At 37.6% G+C, this 21,053-nt stretch overlaps 1 pseudogene; it reads left to right on the top strand.

Annotated features, from left to right (window-relative positions):
- Positions 1 to 990: 990 nt before the first annotated feature.
- On the top strand, positions 991 to 3,565 carry LOC147417945 (putative linoleate 9S-lipoxygenase 3; annotated as a pseudogene).
- The last annotated feature ends 17,488 nt before the right edge of the window (positions 3,566 to 21,053 follow it).

The raw sequence follows: 21,053 nt of genomic DNA, 5'->3' as shown, positions 1-21,053 counted from the left end.
ACATAATTGGAATAGTGGTGCCAATGTTAGTCCTAGAGACTCATACTCTCCACATGTGGAATATGTCTAAGGTAAGGGTGTCAATCATTGAGCTGCTCAAGCATGTTCCTCCAGTCTTGAACATTTTTCATGCATGGCATGTGATACCATAAATTACTATGAACACAATCAGTGGCCCAATGAATTCTACCATCAACAATGTGCAATTATGGATGTCAATTTTCCATTTTTGACTTGTAACTTTTGCTAGGACATCACTCCTAGGTAGTGTTGGCTCCTCAGGTACAGGCAAGGCTTGTGGCATGTAAGACGAAAGTATTTGGCAAGGCCAACCATTAATTACCATTTCAAGAAGCTGTAAACCAAGTTTCTTGGGCTTTACTTCTAGGCCAGTTGTATTTCATTAAAGCAATCAGACAATGAGAAGGTCCACCCATTGTTGGTAATTATAATCCAACGAGTTTTTCAAGACATCACTGGAGCAAGGCTCCGTCTACGTAATCAAGTCAAGCAGGTACGAGGCACATCTATTGCAATCATTTTTCTATTTTTCAACACATTGTACAACTTGACAAGGTCGATTATTTGTGAATGCTTGACAAGGTTGACTTTCTCTTGTTATGCCATTGTAAATTTTCAAGAGTATGTGTTTGCTATGAGCACCATAATAGTGCATGAGTACTTATGTGGAGAAAGGCTTCCCTTTCGACATTTGGCATAGTGGTTTCCAAAGTTTGGGGAAACTTGGGAAAAACTTGCCAAGATGTCTACAGTTTTGTTTTTTCAAAATCACATGAGGGTGTATATGATACATACACTAACTCACTCGAGCATTACATATGGCTATGAGCTATATTTAGGCGAATTACCAAAAACCTAGCCACAAGTGGGCGACAAGGTTAGTAAATGTCAAGTTATGTTTATTTTTTAGATGCTTTATTTTTCATTTTGGGCAAAGAAAAGTGCTTGGACAGACTCCATAAGAAACCGATGTACAAAGCAAAGTGCTTTGGCCAACTTCATGTGAAGTACGGATTCTCTTATGTGCAAAGGTATTTTGGATTGTTTTTAGATCAATGATAATGGCACACATCTTTAGCACTACATGGATATAAGCTCACAGTTTATGCAACACTGCACTGTGATGTATCCATGCCAGTGTAACCGTACAAGGCACGCATACTAGTGGCTCACATGCTTGAGACTTTTTTGATATGTATGCATGACATACTAGTACGATCGGCGTACAACACCAATCATTATATATGCTTCCTCTATAACACTAACTACTCTGTTAAGGACAAGGTCATTGACTAATATCTTAAAACATTTTTTATGTTTATTCATAGGCAAAGTGCCATATTTACAGTCACCCTGATACAATCACAATCGCATACATGGTAAGTTGGTCAAGATGTGACTTACGATACCTCTCTCTACGAGGGTGTGGTACAAGTACACTGTTGTACGCTTATAGGATAAGATAAGACACAGGCATGTTCTGCACTGGATCATATGCAAGGGGCATACAACACATCTGTCACACTACACAGGGGCGACTTCGAGGAGAGAGAAAGAGTCAACTACAGTCTGAAGCGCTCTGTCGCTACGTAGGAGTGACTTCGGGGGGTTTGGAGAGAGAGAGAGAGAGAGAGAGAGAGAGAGAGAGAGAGAGAGAGAGAGAGAGAGAGAGAGAGAGAGAGAGAGAGAGAGAGAGAGAGAGAGAGAGAGAGAGAGAGAGAGAGAGAGAGAGAGAGAGAGAGAGAGAGAGAGGACGGTGAGGACGCTCGAGTCTCCCCCTTCATAAGGTGAGTTAAGTGAGCTCATGTCCGTTTGTGAATCTGCTCAGGTTGTTTGTGAATCTGCTCAGGTTCGATAATGCAGCTTATATTCATATCTAAGTCTTGCAGGTCCCACATCTCACACTTGGATTTGCCATACCCGCCTTGCCCATTGCGGTCAGCCTCGTATCCTCTTCCCCAATCAGGTAAGTAGTCACACATTCTTTTACCCATCATAATGCTTGTGCTCCTTTACATTGCCAACTCTCTCATGCAGATGTCCTTACCAAACGTGACTCCTAAGGAATTGTTACAGCTTCGGGATGATGAAAGGATATATGATTATGATGTGTATAATGACGTAAGTAATCCTAAAGAAAATTAGGACCTTACAAGGTCTGTTCTTAGGGGCTCCTCCATGTATCCCTATCCACGTAGATGTAGGACATGGCAAAATCGCATCAAATCTGGTAAGTGGTCTTTTCATATTCCATGTACATTTGGTCAAGGAAAGGACATTAATCTTTTGGATGTTAATGCATTTATGGTGCAGACTTTGAGCTAGAAGAACCACAATTAGCTTTTGACAGGGGATATGTACCAAGAGATGAAAGGTTCAGTGACTTGAAGAAAAATCTGTTCATGAATGTAGGAGCTTTTGCACCTACTTGCTAGTGTGTGCCAAGGGAATCCTTCTACGCAAAGATCAATCATTTGCTTGCATTGAGCAAATCCATCACTTGTCTGCCATAACGATTCTCTTCTCAATGGCAGCAATCACAAAGTTCCCAAAGCCAGGACTTGTAGAAGGTGCAAGAGTTGTTTTCTTAGTTGGGGGAAAGTGATGTTGCTTTTATTTGATGTATAGAAGGTGCAGGAATCAAGTATTGCAATGTCTTGCTGGGAAGCATCCTGTTGCCATTCAAAGTCTCCAGGTAGGTTATATGCCACTTTTTGGGAAGTCACTGCTCAATGCATCTATTAATTTTGCATTGAATTTTCCAGGTTTTTCCTCCAAGTAGTACACTAGACTTGCACATGTATGGAGAAAGCATATCAACTATCACTGTTCGACGTTTGAAACCGTCCCTCCAAGGGCTTTCCATTGAAGAGGTGATTTTACCTCTTTCTTATTTGTATCTTTGAATTGTGGCACATATGAGTTTCTGCAGAAGGAAGTCCGACCACCTAGCTAGCAGTGGTTGGGGAAACTGGGCTCTGCAAGTCCCTTCACTTTCCCCAATCATGTAGCTAGGCAAAGACATTTGAAGTCAATGCCTCTGTCACAACAGTTTAGGATGTTGCCTTTGTATTGGTTTTGTGACCAAGTTCTTTCTTTACCATTGTGACTGTGCAGGCTATCAATCAGAACCTTCTCTACATTCTAGACCACCACGACTCACTCTTGCCGTTTATCAGGCTTCAAGATGCAGAACCGAAATGCAGAGCATGCTCCTCAAAGGAGTGTTGCCAACAGTGTGCTATCATGTGTGTGACACCCCAGACAAGAAGAATGTTCTGTTTGTCTGATCAAGCATCAAGTGATTTGTTTGTCTCCTTGCTTCTTCTCTTTTTGTACATTGCATTTTCATTTTTTTTGTTGTTGCTCAAGCAACAAACATTGTATTTGTTTTAACCTTTGTAGATGCAGGAGCATTTTGAGCTTTCACACCGTTTTATTTTTTTGACCATGTTTGGTTTGGCAACAAAGTAGGATAAGGCATTGGAGTTTATACAGCCTGGACTTTCCAAAAAAGTTGTTGTGTTGGGCCTCAGGGACTTAAGACTCAAGAGAGCCATCCATTTTGTTTGTTGTGGATTTCATCATATTTGCAAGTCACAAACGTGATATATTACTCTGCAAATTTGGGGGTCTGAACATAAGTCCTTTATGCTGCAAACAGTAGACTAACTAATTAAAGTTGTTGAATGTGCCACACCCACATCAAAAAGAATCTTGCAGAGCAAGGTTGGTAATATCTTGAGCAATAAAAAATAGCACATCTTCTTATCCACCTTCTCACAAACAAGATCTCGTAAGCTCTCCTGGAGCCAAAAAGGCTCTTTAGATTTATGAGACTTTTTGCCAATGCCCAAGTAAGAGCGCCAATGATGCAACGAGATTGTAGGCACTAGATAATATGCTCGTCCTGATACCAAGGCAATGCTTCCTCCAGCAAAAAGAGTTTCATGTTTCTGTCTCTCTTCTAATTTGGTAGCCCTAACAGAAACAGAAAGCATTGAGATCTTTGAAATTTTCTTAGGAAAACTAAAGTGTAGCAGGAGACCAGTACCTGAGATCTTGCTGCTGAGATGCAGACTCGACAAGTTTTGCATCACAGATGGAGCAAGTAGGAGTCTCTATTGGGAAGCTGATGTAGCCTTCATCCACACCTCTGTGCACCTGTTGAGCTACATGTAAAAAATAGTTCCAAGCTTCTTCAGGCACCGCCTGACGCTTCACACCTGGATAATTTTCAGGAAGCAAACCCTTGTGGGGGCATGTTATTGAAGCAGTTGGGGAAGCGTCAATCGTAGTGGGAGCTTCAACTGCTTTGCGACGTAACCAGTTTTGAAGCCTACATCCGCACAGACAAATCAAACGAGGCTTCAAATGCAAGATTTTCAAATGCTTGATATTTGGTTGGAACAATGGCAAATGTGGATGGAGACAGGGATAGAATGGAGCCATCATCTCTTTGCCACCTCTGCCCATTAAGCAGTCTCAAGCACCTCTTCCCGTGCTCATCTCATTACCTCGCCTCTTTGCCATGTCACCTTAGCTTTCTCATGAACCATGCTATCTAATATTGTCCAATGTTGAGCTACCGTGACATTGACAGAGGAGTTTCTCTTTGTCGATACTTTGTGGAGTATGTGTTCCACAGTCATGTATGAAAAAATGGAGCAGATTTTGAATAGAGAAGGTCAGCCCTAACCTCTCTTTGAAATCACTTGCCTATGCTTTCATTTTAAAGGCCCGGGTCATCATTTGCCTTCCATGTCTGATATTTGAGGAGGTCACATGCCTAGCTGATAGTGAGTCAAAATACTAAATACATTGCTTCTGGTGGGAATGTTGGATGCAAAAAAGATGATTCTCTCCAAAAGAAACCACCTATGCTTGCATCTTGAAGGCCAGTCATGTTTTGCAAGGAATCTGCATGGATGAGCATGAGCAGGGGCAAACAAGTTTTTTGAGTGCTTCCTATTTGGGATGTGGCTCATGGGTCAAGCAACACAAGTTTTTTTCACCTTAATGCTAAAGTGGTCTCTTGGCTTTTTTACATGCAATTTGGTCTCTTAGAATGCATTGATAGACGATATCTATGTTAAATACTGTGAACTTTTGTTAGGACAAGAAAATTTTGATGACTGATTCCAATGTGGGATGTGGTTCCTTGCATGACGTGTGTGTCAGATATGGTGTGCTTTTGAAAGAGTGAAAAGTTTAAACAAGCAATTTGTATGGCATTTTTTGTTTTGATTAGGATGTGGTCGTGAAGAAAGCTGTGATTGTTGAAGAGGTATTTTGAAAGCACAAAATTTGTTTGATGAGCTCCCTTGTGGGATGTGATCCTGTAGAGTACATTGATTACAAGATGTTACGAGTTTGGTCAATGTTGGAGTGTTATTGTTTTCAACTCGATGTGAAGTTGCTTTGTGAAATTCCAATTTTAGATTTGATTGTTGGAATGCATTGTTTTTGCAACATGCACCTAGCTGGGGTAGGGTCAAGAAGCATGGGCTATTTTCAATGAAAAATAGAGCGAGGATTTATCTCTTAAATGTAACATATATAATTTCATATCAAAGGTATTTAGAAATTTAAGATTAGGTGTCAAAATTTAAATGGTTTTTTTTACTGGGGACCTCACTAAAAATCTATGATAGAAGTTTCTGAAGGTGTTTGGGATGGCTCCCTTGGAATGCATTGATTGTAGAATATGCTCATGGCCAAGAGGTGGTTGTTTCCAACTCAATGTTGGTCTTTTAGATTCTCTTGATATTCTTCGATACAATCTAGACTCTTGAAATGGTTGGATTGGTTTAATATAAAGTAGTTTGCAAGCCTATTTGAGAGCTTGTCTCTTGGAATGCATTATTTGCAAGATATAATGAATAGGGGCAGCGTCAAGAAGTCACTAAAAGTGAGTGGTCAATATGTACTTGTTGATTAATAATATGTATGTCAAATGGCATATGTGTCCATGTATAAGTCGTTGAAGAGCTTCCAAAATGGGCAAGTAAAGAATTCCTTCGACTAGATGCAAAGCAAGAGTCTCCCAAAAGCTACTGAGGTATGGTAGTATGCAAAAAGTCGACATGACAGAGGGTGTCTTTCAAAATATTATCAACCATGCTCACATTGGGAAGGCAAATTGTTGATGAGAGGGCTTTGTACCAAGGCAATAAAACACATTTTGATAGTCAACATTATAATGGTTATGTTCTATCCATATTCCATAATCTAGGCATTCAATCCATAACCCACAAAGATATCCCAAACCTGGGACTTGAAATATTGGATGTCACTTTCTATTATGGGAATCAATCTTCAACTCATATCCATGTCATAAATGTGTACAAGTCAATCAAGACATCAATAAGTACACTTCTTTCATAACTCCACAATGCTTGAACAAGACAATGATAAAAAGAAATTGAGCATCATATTAGGAGACTTAGACATTCATATCGCCACCACAAACACCCAATACCAACATTTAGAATCTCTACTTCAGTCAAACAACTATGAGCAAAAAATTAAATAAACAACCATCTATAATTCAATGCTTGACCATATTTGGGTGAGAAGCCAACTATCTCATTACATTTGTGGCACAAGATTTTGCTTTTGGTCCGATCATTCAACCACATATATACTACTATCAAAATAAGCTCAATTAAAAGACCAAAAATCATCGAAGGGGACACCTCCCCTCCCTTCCCCTCCCCCTCCCCCGCGGGCTTCCCAACTAGAATTTTGGCTTTCCCAAGCCATGTGCTACTGAATTCAATGGATTGCCACTTGCCTCTCTTTCTTGGTTAAGTTTTGCTTTACATTTTTTATAAGCACAAATCATTTCCATGGCAGGCCTTGTGATTTTATCACTTGTTCAAGAAGTAAACTAGAGTAAATTTAGCTAATTTTCACGTTATCACACGATTTCATGCTATACTTTACTTTTAATCTTTCTCCTTTGACTCTTTGGTCCTCGCACTATTTGACACCTCTCATTTGCAGGTGATCTACGGTCTTAGATCATCGATGATTGTTCGTCAATCATTCATTCTTTGGGGAGAAGCTGACATTTTTTCTTCTCTTTAAAAAGGGGGGGGGGGTTTGAAGTCGGGGGATATTTGAAGTCACAATGGCCTCATCCGAAACCTACAGCCTTACCAATGCACTAGTGCCTCTGGTTGGTGGTGCTAGCTTGGGTGTTAGGATCCTTATATTTGTCTACGAGCCCAACCCAAGTTCCCTCGATGTTCACAAAAAATTCACATCACACTGTAGCTCACATTTACTTCACCCTAAGCTCACAAAGGCCACACTATCAAGGATGTAGTGCACTTCACATGTGTAGTTCACATCTAGCTCACCCTGCACTCACGCACTTAGATTAGATTAGTTCATGATTTTGTGAGCTTAGGGTGAACTAGCTTAAAGTTGTTGATCTAGATTAGTTATTCTTTTAATTAAATTGCCTATATTTTACTAGGACCTCTTGATCTTCACCCTACACAAAACGGGCTGCAAATGAATGCTCATGATCAATTTACCTATTTGTCGTTGTGGGTTGCTCACATGTTTCCAACTCGTCATTGATGTGAAAAACACCTAAAATGTTGTTGTATCATATTCTTTGGTGCATCATCCCTTTTACTGTGTGTTTATCATCAGCAAGGCATCCCATGAGGATTTTTTTCACCATGGTAATAGCTCTCTCTCTCTCTCTCTCTCTCTCTCTCTCTCTCTCTCTCTCTCTCTCTCTCTCTCTCTCTCTCTCTCTCTCTCTCTCTCTCTCTCCCCCGACCACCACCACCAAGTTGACACCAACTTACACCTCTCCCTCATGCCTCCCTCCCTACAAACTACCTCCCTCAAGAGCCACCAATCGCTCAAGTTTTGCCACCTCTCCACTCCTTGATATTGAGGTTAGAACCTACTTGTGAGTGCGAGTGGAGTGTGTGTGTGGTAAGTGTGGGTAGGAGAAGACACACATGACACAACATGTGGTGGAGCCCATAATCAGAAGAGTTCTCATCCACTCCTTATTATTCTATTAAACGAATAAGTGAATTATGTTAGCGATGGGTTAGTGGGTGTACAGCCTAGCTGACGTGAAACGCCAACAAGCTTCCAACGTGGCCCAACTGGCCTATGTATGTACAAACATGTTCAACTGTGAAGCATCCCTATGGATTTACCCTACACCCATCATCTTAATGCAATGTACAAATCACTATGAGTCTAGGCTCTTGGTATGTTTATCTTCAAGAGGTAGACCCACACCTTCCCGGTAGATTCATCTATGAATGCTAGGAGATATAGTGCCTCCCCTCCCTGACCAAGATATATGGCATAGGCCCACATAGATCACTATGTACCAAGTCTAGAGGGTTCCCTAGTGCCATATATACAATGCTCACACAAACTAAAATGAAAATAATTTTAACAAAGGACCTCCTAACTCTTTATTCAATGGAAATGAAGTAAGCATAGTTTGCTTTCCATATATACAATGTTCACACAAACTTAAATCAAAATAATTTAACACAAGTAAGTAGCCCAAATGTTGAAGTTGATTCATTACTTTCTGACTCATATTACCAAGCCGGCTATGCCACGACTTAGTAGAAGGCAGCTCAATGACATACATGGTTTTTTTAATAGAGAAGAGACATACAAAGAATACAATGAGCCAAAACTTTGGCCTTTCAAGATAACCAAGTTACTTTTGAAAATAATTTAATTTAAGATCCATTTCAAAAAGAAATAGTGTAGCCCAAGTTATCAAGTTGTCTGGTTGACACCAAAATTTAAGTCAACCTTTGGCACATGTCTAACATCTCGAAGCATAAACTCAATGCCGTGATGCATATACATTTTTATATATCCAATGCCATAGATTTCAAGATGATTTGAGTAACGAAGCTTGACCAAACTATGTGTGGGAGCATAACCGAAGAACCACTCCCTATGAGGAGTAACATGAAAATCAACACCTAAGTCAATGATGTAGTTTTATGCATAACACTCATCTAGAGTCAACAATGCATCTAAACTCAAATTAACAATGAAAATCAATAGATTGGATGATTGCGGCACATTAGGAACAACCTTCGTGGATGGAGACTCAACTACATTGACCTCCTCAATATTCACTCTAGTCTTTGGAGGATCAAACTTCATAATAATTTCCCTTTCTCACACATAATATGACAATCTTTTTTAAATCGCATTTTTTGTGGTGATGGTAGCATTCCGCATTATGCATGTATGACCATTCTTGTGGTCTTTAGAATGACCATGACTGTGACTAGATGACCTCTTTTCCAATAATAGCTACTCATATATGCATTTCCATGTCCATTAGAAAGAGATTGACGTCGTATCTCTTTGCGGTGAGCAAAATGCAAGTAACATCACTAAATGCCAGTTGCAGAGTTACTAATGGTTGTGTTAAATGTATCCCATGATGATGGCAAAGAGTATAGGAAAGAGATAAATTTCATCTCATTATCAAAATTGAGTCCCTTCAAAGTAAGATGTGTGAACAATCTATTGAACTCATTCAAATGTTAAATGACAATGCTACCCTCTTTCATGTTTAAACACATAAGTTTCTTCACAAGGAAAGTTTTTTCTAAGCACTTTTACTATCCCATGTTGAGTGTAAAGATTCCCATAGATCCTTTGCATTGATCTTGTCCATATTAGTGAAGAATATGGATTCACCAAGGTGTAAGCAAATAGTCTCCCTAGCACAAGCATCAAGCTCCTCCCACTGATCATCAATGTATGCATTCTCTTTGTAATCTTTCAATAGCATTGCAACATTCCTATCAATCAACATGTTAAAGATGCACTATTTTTAAATTGTGAAGTTTGTGCCATGAAAGTTCTTGATGTAGTAATCATCTTCCCAGAAGAACCATTGATAGATGCCAAGAGCAAATACAAGAGACTCAAATTTTGGATTTATGGAGAATTTTTTAAAGAAATTTTGGCAAAGTCTGCTTTACATAGAGAACAAAATCTCATCAATATATCAAGCAAAAAGGAGTGTCAAACAATCACTACAAAATTTGCAAGAAAAATCCTACAGATGCTCCTCTATATAAGGAACCAAATATCAAACATGAAACAAGAAATAACACATTAAAAAAAATCAAGATACTATAAAAGGACATAAAGTAATCATCAATCACCAACAATAGATTGCCAACATGGTGTAAAAGCACCTATAACCACCTCTATACATATCCTATGACCAGGCTATGAATAGGGGATCTCCAACAACCTATATCACCAAAGGTATCTCAACATTCAAGAATAACCCACCTCAATAAAACCTCATGGAGGGACCTTCAAAGGATAAGCAAGCTCAAGAACTAGACACAATCTCAAAATGGACTCTTTTGGATTGAGTCTTAGAAACAGCCAGAGAACGGCCAAAAATCAAGTCAATATAGGCTCCACAATGATCTACATAGGTAGTATTTGCAATGTAATGTACATGAGTAAAAAAATCTCTACAAAAATGCAGGATACTTACATAAACAAGCACCAATAGACATGCAAGCGGTATAATGGATTCCAATCCGGATAACACTCTCAAAGGAGCTCATGACACATAAGCTACTAACGTACGCATAAAGCAATGTATAAACTCCCACCAAAACCAAGAACTTGTGTAAAACCTATATCTAGTTATTTGTAAACCTTGTGTTTGTAGATGAGCTATAAGTTGTAGAAATAGAGATAAAAAGATCTCTCAGATGAGCCACAAGTGTATATATGGGTGCCAATAAACCTATATATCCAGCAGCCTGTAAGCCCCATGTTTGTATCTATGAGCTCTAAACTATAGAAATAGAGGGAAAAAAACTCACAAATGAGCCACAAGTGCATACATGAGTGCCAATAAATGCATATGGCAATATAAACCCCTCTCAACATGCATAGAGTGCACAATACATCTGTGTATATAGACATAGTTATCCTTGGAAAATAAACTCCAACTATGTATGCAAAAGTAGTTATCATTGGCAAATAAACTCCACCTGTAAAATTATCATCAAAATCTACGCCTCGACCAAAAAGGAGTCCTCGGTTGGAACTCCCATGCTAACACCACGACAATGCCTATGCACAAAGCTCCGAGGCGTACATCATGGTAGCCCTCAAACACACTCTAGAACTTTCTCATTGATATTGAAGAGCATGTCTATACACTAAAACACAATGTAAGGGGGTCAATACAAAAAATACCTAAAGTGTTATGTCGATGTCGACGTAGGATGATCATCGACGAAGGTAGATGGTTGTAAAAAATTGAATCGATGCCATAAGTTGAGAAATGTCAAGAATCAAATCCCATGCCAAAAATGACGATTGAAAGCTACCTTCTGCTATGCTACTTAGATAAAGATTTTGAGGGCAAAAATGATTTTGAAAGAGGATAAAACCTTAGCATATCTATTGGTAATATTGTTGACATGATGAGGAAAATATGGAAACAACCAAAATGGAAATATAGGCTAGAAATGTACTCGTGCAATTCATGTGTAACACACACAAACTAGGCAAGAATTTTTGCTCTCTCTCACACACTTGCTCTAAGTCCTCCACGATCCTTCTTCTCTCTGAACTTTGATCATTGTGTGATACACTCCATGTTCTATGTTCTATCAAGTTAACTCAAATCTCTAATTCTCTTTGCACACAACCTTAATCCACCCAAGCCTTAGTTTTCCACATAAAGGGAGCTCACACAGATGCAATAGGGAAAGAGCCATCATCACCATAGTTTTGATACCACATGTGAGTGTGGGCAGAGTGTCCATGCAATGAGTGCAAGAAGAAGAAGGCACACATAATTAAACCATTGAGTGAATTATGTTAGTGATGGGTTAGTGGGTGTCTGACCTAATTTTCCTAGAACCCCAATACTACTTACCACCTACGTATTTATTCTAAGCATCCCTTACTCTCCTCAGTCCACCCTCTCGCTATGTCATGGCTTCTACTCCCATTTCTTGCACATCTCTCTCTCTCTCTCTCTCTCTCTCTCTCTCTCTCTCTCTCTCTCTCTCTCTCTCTCTCTCTCTCTCTCAGGGGGGCAGGGAGGGGAAGGTCACTTAATAATTTTGTGACTATCACGTGAGTGCAACAAAAGGGGTTATTTATTTTTGGTTTTTCTCACATTTTCACATAGAGAAAGGTACCTAAAATGAAATTGGAAAAAAAAAAACAGATTGAATAGAAAAAAGATATATTTTATTTTTCAAAATTTCACAAATAAAGAGTTTTAAAAGTAGTCATTGAAAGCACATATACACAGAATATACATAGTGACCTCCCCAAGCTCTCTCTCTCTCTCTCTCTCTCTCACACACACACACACACACACACACACACACACACACACACACACACACACACACACACACACACACACACACACACACACACACACACACACACACACACACACACACACACAGAGAGAGAGAGAGAGAGAGAGAGAGAGAGAGAGAGAGAGAGAGAGAGAGAGAGAGAGAGAGAGAGAGATTGTTTGTTATTGACTTAGTAGACAACAATCCACTATTTTATCCATAGCTTCCTCATTTGAGGTAATTTGGGCTTACCTTGGCTTCAATCAAAGAGGAGAAGGGCTTCTACACATTATGTAAAGGTAGAAATTTTGTAAGCAATGGAAGGCTTTTTTTAATCATGATTTTTGGATTGAGTAGATTGCATTTACTTATGATTTTCTCAAATAGCAGGGGAACCCTCTATAGCTGGGAGGCTGCTTGGGATGTAGAAAGCTGCCAATTGCAGGCCTTGTGTACCAGAAAAATCTACAAATAGGCACTAGGCTTCACATTTTCACTTAGGCTTGGAGACCTTGGTAAATTCTCTCTAGCATAGAGAGACTCTACACAAAAATCACCAAAGAGCAAAAAATTTAGTTGATTGATCAAGGTAATAGACAATAATCTCGTTAGATTAGTGAAAGAAATATTAACTTATGTCTATTTTTTAATTATCTTATAATTAAGAAAGATTAATACTCTCTCTATTAATAATTACACTCTTATATGCTGTTAATCTATTGAATACTAAATCTATGTTTATGATTCATAATCTAATTAATTATTAACCTATTTAGGATTGAAACTTCCAATTTTTGTCCTAATTAAGGGAAAATATACCAAATAAGATTAGATAATCATGAATTAATGTTAAAGGCTTACACACTATTAGAAATTTGTGGAAATTATATCAAAATTTTCAAACTAGTGTTGATATTTATTTAAGCAAAAAGTATATGTTTTTAACCTAAAATTGATTAAAAATATAGGAATATAGCTGATAAGTTTATGAGATATTTTTAGAGATAGATTATAGTGTTAAAAACTTGTGATAATTATCTTATAATTAGTTAATTAGTTTTACTAATTACCATTATTTAAATTCTTTATCTTTAACAAAAAGTTAAGTAAGCTAATTTATTAACAAAAAGTTAAGTAAGCTAATTAATAAATTAGCTTAGAAGTTAGTGATATAATTTACAAAAAAACGATTATAATGTTAGAAACGTGTGATAATTATGTCATAATTAGCTTATTAATTACGCTAATTACCATTGCTTAAATTCTTTATTTTAAACTAAAAATTAAATAAAATAATTAGTAAATAAACTTAGAAGTTAATGAGATAATTTTCAAACAAATAATACTATGTTAAAAACTTGTGATAATTATCTCACAATTAGTTAACTAGTTTTTCTAATTACCATTTCTTAAATTCTCTATTTTTAACAAAAAATTAAGTAAGATAATTGGTAAATTAGCTTAAAAGCTATTGATATAATTCTCACAAAAAAATTATAGTGATAAAAATCCATGATAATTATCTTATGATTATTTAATTAGTTTTACTCATTACTATTGCTTTAACTCTTTGTTTTTAGCTGAAATTCAATAAGTATTAGTACATGAGCTTAGAAGTTAGTGACATAATTTTTAAAGGAAGACTAAAATATTCAAAACTCATTATAATTATCTCATAATTAGTTAATTAATTTTGCTAATTACCATTGCTTAAATTCTCTATTTTTAATAAAGTTAAGTAAGATAATTATTAAATTAGCTTAGAAGTTAGTGAGATAATTTCTAGATGAAGATTATTGCATGACTAGTTAATTAGTTTTGCTAATTACTATTGCTTAAACTTTTTATTTTTAGTAAAAAATTAAACAAGATAGTTAGTAAATTAGCTTAAAAGTTAGTGAGATAATTTCAAAAGTAGATTATAGTGTAAGAAACCTATCATAGTTATCTCATTATTAGTTAACTATCTTTACTAATAAATATTGCTTTGTTAATTAATATTTCTTTGCTAGTTAATATTGCTTAATTACTATTTTTTACTACAAATTAAAGAGAAAAAAAATCAAATTAATTATTCAAAATTAGGCATGGACCTTTATAGTTAAATTAAGATAGCAAGAACCCCCAAGAATGATATCACACCACAAGAAACTACTTATAATACTATAGTCCAACGAACAGCTTTAAGCTCTTAGAAAAGTGGAATTAATTTATTGATAGAAATACATTATGAAAATTCTATGGTAAGTTTTGAGTTTTGATACTTTACCTTATGGTTAAGTATCCTTTTATAAGAATAAAGACCATGGCTCCCAAAAGGACCCATGCATATCGGCAAACAGAAGAGGATGATAGCAACACAAAGAGGGCCAGAGCCACACACGACCATGAGGCCGGTCCAAGTAGCAAGCCAATGGATGAGAGTGTGTGTGTCCGCGAGTCTCAATAGATTTTGGATCAATCATATGTGGGTCTTGGTTATAGATTAAGTTCATAAGTAGCTCGAATTCTTTTTGGGTTATAACATTGCGTCCATTAAAGAGTGAAAAGTTGTGTAGGAGTTATTAAAATAGCCAAAAATAGAATTATACCTTCCAAGAAACATGGTACATTTGTTTGTAAATTAGGAAACAATGCTTGGGTTAGCTTGATTGAACTAGGAAAGATATGGTTGATCATCCTTAAGATGACTTGTCTCAAGACACCTCTGATTCCTTGAAATATTTTCACTTTAGGTGATGAGCAATGAAGACTTTTCAGCTAATGATAAATCGGATACTCCCATGTACAAAGAGGTTTTAATTTTTGCATGTGTATGTTTGAATATATCTTAGGATACAATTTGTAATCCTAGGGGAATCGCCCGGCTATATGGGCAATTGGTTTGGCGTATAGGTGCCCCAAACTTTGGGTGATGACTTTTCCACCTCCGTGTATGAATAAGGAAGGGTGCCGTTTTTCAGCCACGTATAGGTGTGCTTGAGGCAAGTTGAGTACGAGTGAGTTTTTTTAAGGACTATTTTAAGTGACCATACTTTGTCTTAAGTTTAAAGATGTTTGTTAAAGAATGCTTTTCAATGTTGCTTTCGATACTTTTTTTAAGGAATCACTGTTACAGAAAATTAAAAGGAACTATTATTTATGAGTGTCAAAAAGAGTGTGGTAGTCATTAGAAAATAAAGAAGCATGTGTGAGTGCGGGATTGTATATTGACTAAGGTTGTCAATCATGGATGGGTGGATCTGATTAATCGAATAACTATCCATCCCCGTGCACTAATGTTAGAAGACCTCTTCAGTGGAAGAGGAGTGCACCAACTGTTGTTCCCTCACTCATGTAGAGGGAAAACAACGTTGGACAAGGATGCCTTAGCCCGTTGACAGAGGTTATAGGTCCAAAAAAAAAATTGGGTCATTTATATTTTGTCATTTTTCTCTTGCGAGACAGGACTAGGTCTTTTTCTATGGCTATACTCCCGAGCCATTGCCAATGGCAAAGTTCTATTCCTCGGATTTCCTTATTTAAAGACCTTAATTTTTATTAGGTCTAGAGACCTATCAAGGATCCCATCTTAACTTTAGAGTCAACAAGTTGGGGACCTCTCATTGAGTGAGCCTTAACCATGACAAATCATCCACTGCCAGGGTTTTCTACTCAACTCAGAGACATGCAAACTGCAAAAAATATTGTAACATCTTTGAGAGCGAGAATCGACAAAGACCTAGCAAAGAGGCATCCACTAACTAAAAAACCTGAAACCCTCTGACATATTCATCGAAACCAATGAAGTCATGAGAGTCCCAATAGATTACACTCATGTGGGCTTGTATAGTTTCACAAATGGGATCAACATACTTTCTATAAGTATGTAGAACCCTATGTTGGTAGACCATAAGAACCTCTATGCATTCATGTATATAGATGCCCATGAAATGCAAGTTTTGATGGTAGATAAGCATGGAAGAGAGCACAAACTTGTTGATCTAATTGACCTAGAAAGGTATACATACAAGGGTACTTTGATCTCTACTTAATTTCAGCCAAAAATGATGCCAGAGCACGTATTAAAGAGAATTCCACCAGGATTTTCTCCGAGATGCGAAGTGAAAGCAATAGACGTTTTTCTAAGAGACCCCAAATTGGTCAAATGGATGACTAAATCAAGACAAAGTACAATGGATTAGGGGATCCGTACGCTCATGTCTCATTATTCAAACAAGTTTTGAGAGGTGAAGAGATTGTATAGTTTCGCACCTACTACAAATGATTTGGGTTGACATTGGAAGGGATGCCTTGATGTGGTTCCAATCAATGAACACCAATGACTTTCCACACATAGAGAAAATATTTCAAGAATTTGCATGGGAGTTCTCTAAAGGATTCAAGCACAACACGGTGTCACAAATATATGATTTCAAACCAAAAGAGAATCAAAAAGTGAAGGAACCTTTTCTTTGCTTCAAACAGTAGATAGAGAGATGTCCTATATGCGAGTTACCACAAGATGAGAGGCTATCAGCTCTCTTTATTTAGGGCTTGAGGAATGAGACTCTTAAAAAGAATTTGCATTTGAAAGCATGCACGACATTTTAGCAAGTCACTAGAGAAGCTTTCAATCTAGTCGACAATTGTAAGGCCTATAAAGAGGTGACTAAAGATGCAAACACTGTGAATATTTGTGAGAATACAGGGAATATCCTGAAGGATTATCCACCCTACTACCCATTATATAAGCCCTTGGCCTCCCATATCCAGAATCCCTTATCCACATCTAGCAGTCCACCCTCACCCTTGGCCTAGGTCCATGACCTTGCTGGGTTTTCCTTTGGCCTTACTTATCCCCCCCTTGCCTCGAAAACAAAAGTGGGAAACTTCCTCTTAAGAACACTAATGTTTTTCCAAGTGGCACCTTCTTTAGGTGGTCTTTCCACTTTACTAAAACTTGTTGGCGCACATGATGACGAGTACGTAAATCATGATAGTCTAAGATGCATTCAAGTTCATGTGGTTGGGCTGAAGGCTAAATGAAACCATTTCCAGAATCTGTTGGTCAATGACATTCTTGTCCCCATGTAAGCGTTTACATAAACGACTCACATGAAATACCGGATGAAATACAAGAGTGTGCAGGTATGAGAGTTTGTAAGCCCTATCACCAACTTGCTTGAGTATCTTGAAAGGTCCATCTCAAAGATAATTTTTGAGTTGGCCCAGTCTTCAGACTTTTTGAATGCTCTGGGACATGCAAAAATACCTCTTCCCCTTTCATAAAGGTAGCTTGCTAATGATGCTCATCAACATACTTCTTATGCTAATCTTGTGCTTATTGAACATTTTGATGAGCCACACTTAGCATTTCTATATGGTCTTGGAGAAAATACTTGACCCGTTGTAGCTTTTCAATTGTTAACCCCACCGTAACTAGTGACCTAGGTTGAAAACCATACATAAGCATGAACATACTAAAACTAGTTGTTACATGCTTAGCACTATTGTCAGCTAATTTGAGATTAGGAGATAGTATATCCAATTTGATTTCTTCTTGCTAATGTATGCTCGTAGCATATACTCTAGAACTTGATTGACCCTTTCAATTTGACCATCAATTTTAGGATGATCTGCTATACTTAGCCTGAATTGTGTACCCAATCTTTTGAATACAGCACTCCAAAAGTGACTATTAAATTTGGGATCACAATCACTCATGATATTACTATAGATTGTCCAGAAAAAATTTAGCTAACTGTGGAGTTTTAATGGTTATTGGAATAAACTTGCAAAGTTTAGTCAACCTGTCTACTACCACCCATACGGAGTCATGACCTCGTATAGTGGTTGGTAAAGCCACAATGAAATCCATAGAGATACTTTTCCATTTACCAGTAGGAATTCCAATGGATGCAAGAGACCTCCTACCTTCAGGCACTTTGCTTTATTGACTTAACATTTTTGGCAATGTAAGATGTAGTCTGGAACATAGCCAGATTAACCTGGCCAATAAATTTATCATTGTACGAGAGTGTAAGTCTTCTTCATGCCCAAGTGCCTTGCACTTGGACTGTCGTGATATTGATAAACAATTTTTCACTAAATGTTTGCGTCTATCGGTACACACACTCTCCCCTTGTGGAGTAGTTATCCATCATCTGTGGAAAAATTCTTCCATCTTTGCATCTTATCACTCAAAAGAGGAGAACCGAGTGTGGAGGTTAAAGACGCACTACCAGCATTGAAGTGAGAAGGATCCCTCATTTTCACATGGCTCCACACTTTGGATTATGCATGCCATTTTTGCAAAAATACGCCATCATGCTCACATTATCTCTTAAGAGATTCCAGAAACTTGCTTTGTATCTTGGTGAAGAGAAGAGAGTTGATCTAAGGCATTCAACTAGGAGAATTAACTACGACATTATATCATCATTTATGATACCGGATCTTAGTATCATACTCATGAGCCCACCTGGCCTTTCAAACCTTTAAATCAGATTTTTGTGTCAACCATTTTATACTTTCATGGTTAAACACAATCTCAAATTGTGCCCCATACAAATAATGCCACCAAGTCTTCAAAGCTAACACTATTGCATAGACTTCTCTTTCATAAGTAGAATAATTTTACTATGCTGAATCAAGTTTCTTTCTTTTAAATGCAATTGGCCTTCCCTCCTATAGAAGGACAGGTCCAATAACACAATTACTGGCATCCATTTCTAAAAGGAATGGCTTCAAAGGATTTATTATAGCTAAAACAAGATTTGTATCTCATGCATCCTTGAGCATCAAAATTTGATGTCGAGATGTACCCCACTGAAAAGATTTTCCCTTGGCCTTCAGTTGCTCTATCATCAATGCTCTATCATCAAACCCGCAATATGAGCATAGTTTTAACAAACCTTTAATAAAGACCTGAAAATCCCAAAAAAATCTAGAGTTGTTGAAGATTTTTACGAGAGGGCCACCTCCAAATGGCATCCACTTTGGATTGATCCATGTGTAGCCCATCATCTAAAATAAGATGCCCTAAATAGTAAATCTCCTCCTTGAGAAAATCACAGTTTGATTCTTTGGCATATAACATATGCTCATAACAAGTTAAACACCTACTTAAAATGTTGCAAATGCTCTTCTCCAGAGGCACTATACACGAGAACTTCATCAAGAAAAATGATAAAAAAATTTAACTAGATATGGTCTTAAGACAATATCCATAAGTGTCATGAAAGTAATTGGTGCATTGATCAACCCGAAGGAAATAACCAAAAACTCATAGTGTCCAAACCATGTTTGGAAAAAAGTCTTGGATATATCTACAAGCGTTATGTGTATTTGATGATACCTTGACTGTAATTCTATCTTTGTAAAGATACAAGTGTGGGTGAGCTTATCAAATATCTCATCCACCCTTGGCAATGGATTATTGTTCTTAACAATAACCGCATTCAATTTTCAATAGTCTACACATATGCGCATGCTACTGTCTTTTTTCTTCATCAATAAGATGGGAGAGGCCCATGGTGAAGATCTAGGTTGTATAAAACCTCTACTGTGATAGTTAGTAAGTTTCCATTCCATGTCAGCAGCCTCAAAATGGCTCATTTTGTAGTGTGATTTACTGACCGATTTACTGCCTGCAACCACGACTATGCCATGTTACACAACTCATGTCACAATAACCTTGGTGGTAAATCATATAGAAATACATCTTGATATTCCGTTAAAAATTATTTTATCTTATTAGCAATAATTTTCTTCTTCAAGAGAGAGATACGTAGCCTGCATGGAGTAGAAGAGAGAGAAGCATGCAACTTCAAGGAATTGTCAAGCAAAACAATATCAACACTCAAAAGAAAATGACATGTGGACTAACACAAAAAAAATTCTTTTGTTTCATTATGAGAAGTGAGCGTCATAAGCTTTGTTGTGTAACTGAGTGGCAAGGAATGCATATCCTTATCTCCCAAGAGCAGCACGTGCACGCCATTAGGTTCAAACATCAAACTATTGTGCTCATAGCTATGCTTGAGTGATGATCCTAGAGTATGTAACCACTCCAACCCAGTACCACATTAGATCGCTCCATATTCATAACTTGGAAATTCAAGGACGTTTGATTTCCAGTGGCACATCTTTCACTTGATGTCCCACACATCTGCATCATAGTTGTTTATCATCGCTACCTTGTAATGGTGGGAACTCGGATATTGGGGCAACTTGAGCCATTTCATTAACTTGTAGTTAATGAAATTGTGTGAAGCACCATCATCCACCAAGATCTGCACGTTGTGCGCTTGGATGGACCCATGCATATTCACCAACTCATGTGGACTGAAGGTTGGTTGCCACATGGAGGCCATGATACAGCATTCATGCACCCCCTTGGTGTGTGTTACCTCCACATTGGAGAAATGAGAGGAGGACTCAAGAGGCAACAACTGCACCACGTGCACTACTTTCTCTTTTCCTTGGGTGAAGATTTTGCCTTAAGACAATCCTTTTTTCTGTGCCCACTCCCTAAACATGTGAAACATAGTTTTTCTTTTTTAGCCTTCTCAAACTCTTTAGAGAGGATAGAGGATCCCTAGACCCCTTGGGTTTCTTAGAGGCCTTTGATGCAGCGACTATAAACTTTATTTTATTGTA

This window comes from Adiantum capillus-veneris, chromosome 30, assembly GCF_014529385.1.
Source record: "Adiantum capillus-veneris isolate H3 chromosome 30, ASM1452938v2, whole genome shotgun sequence".
In the NCBI taxonomy this organism is placed as follows: domain Eukaryota; kingdom Viridiplantae; phylum Streptophyta; class Polypodiopsida; order Polypodiales; family Pteridaceae; genus Adiantum; species Adiantum capillus-veneris.
The sequence above is the reverse complement of the archived record's forward strand: the minus strand, read 5'-3'. Positions and strand labels throughout refer to the sequence as shown.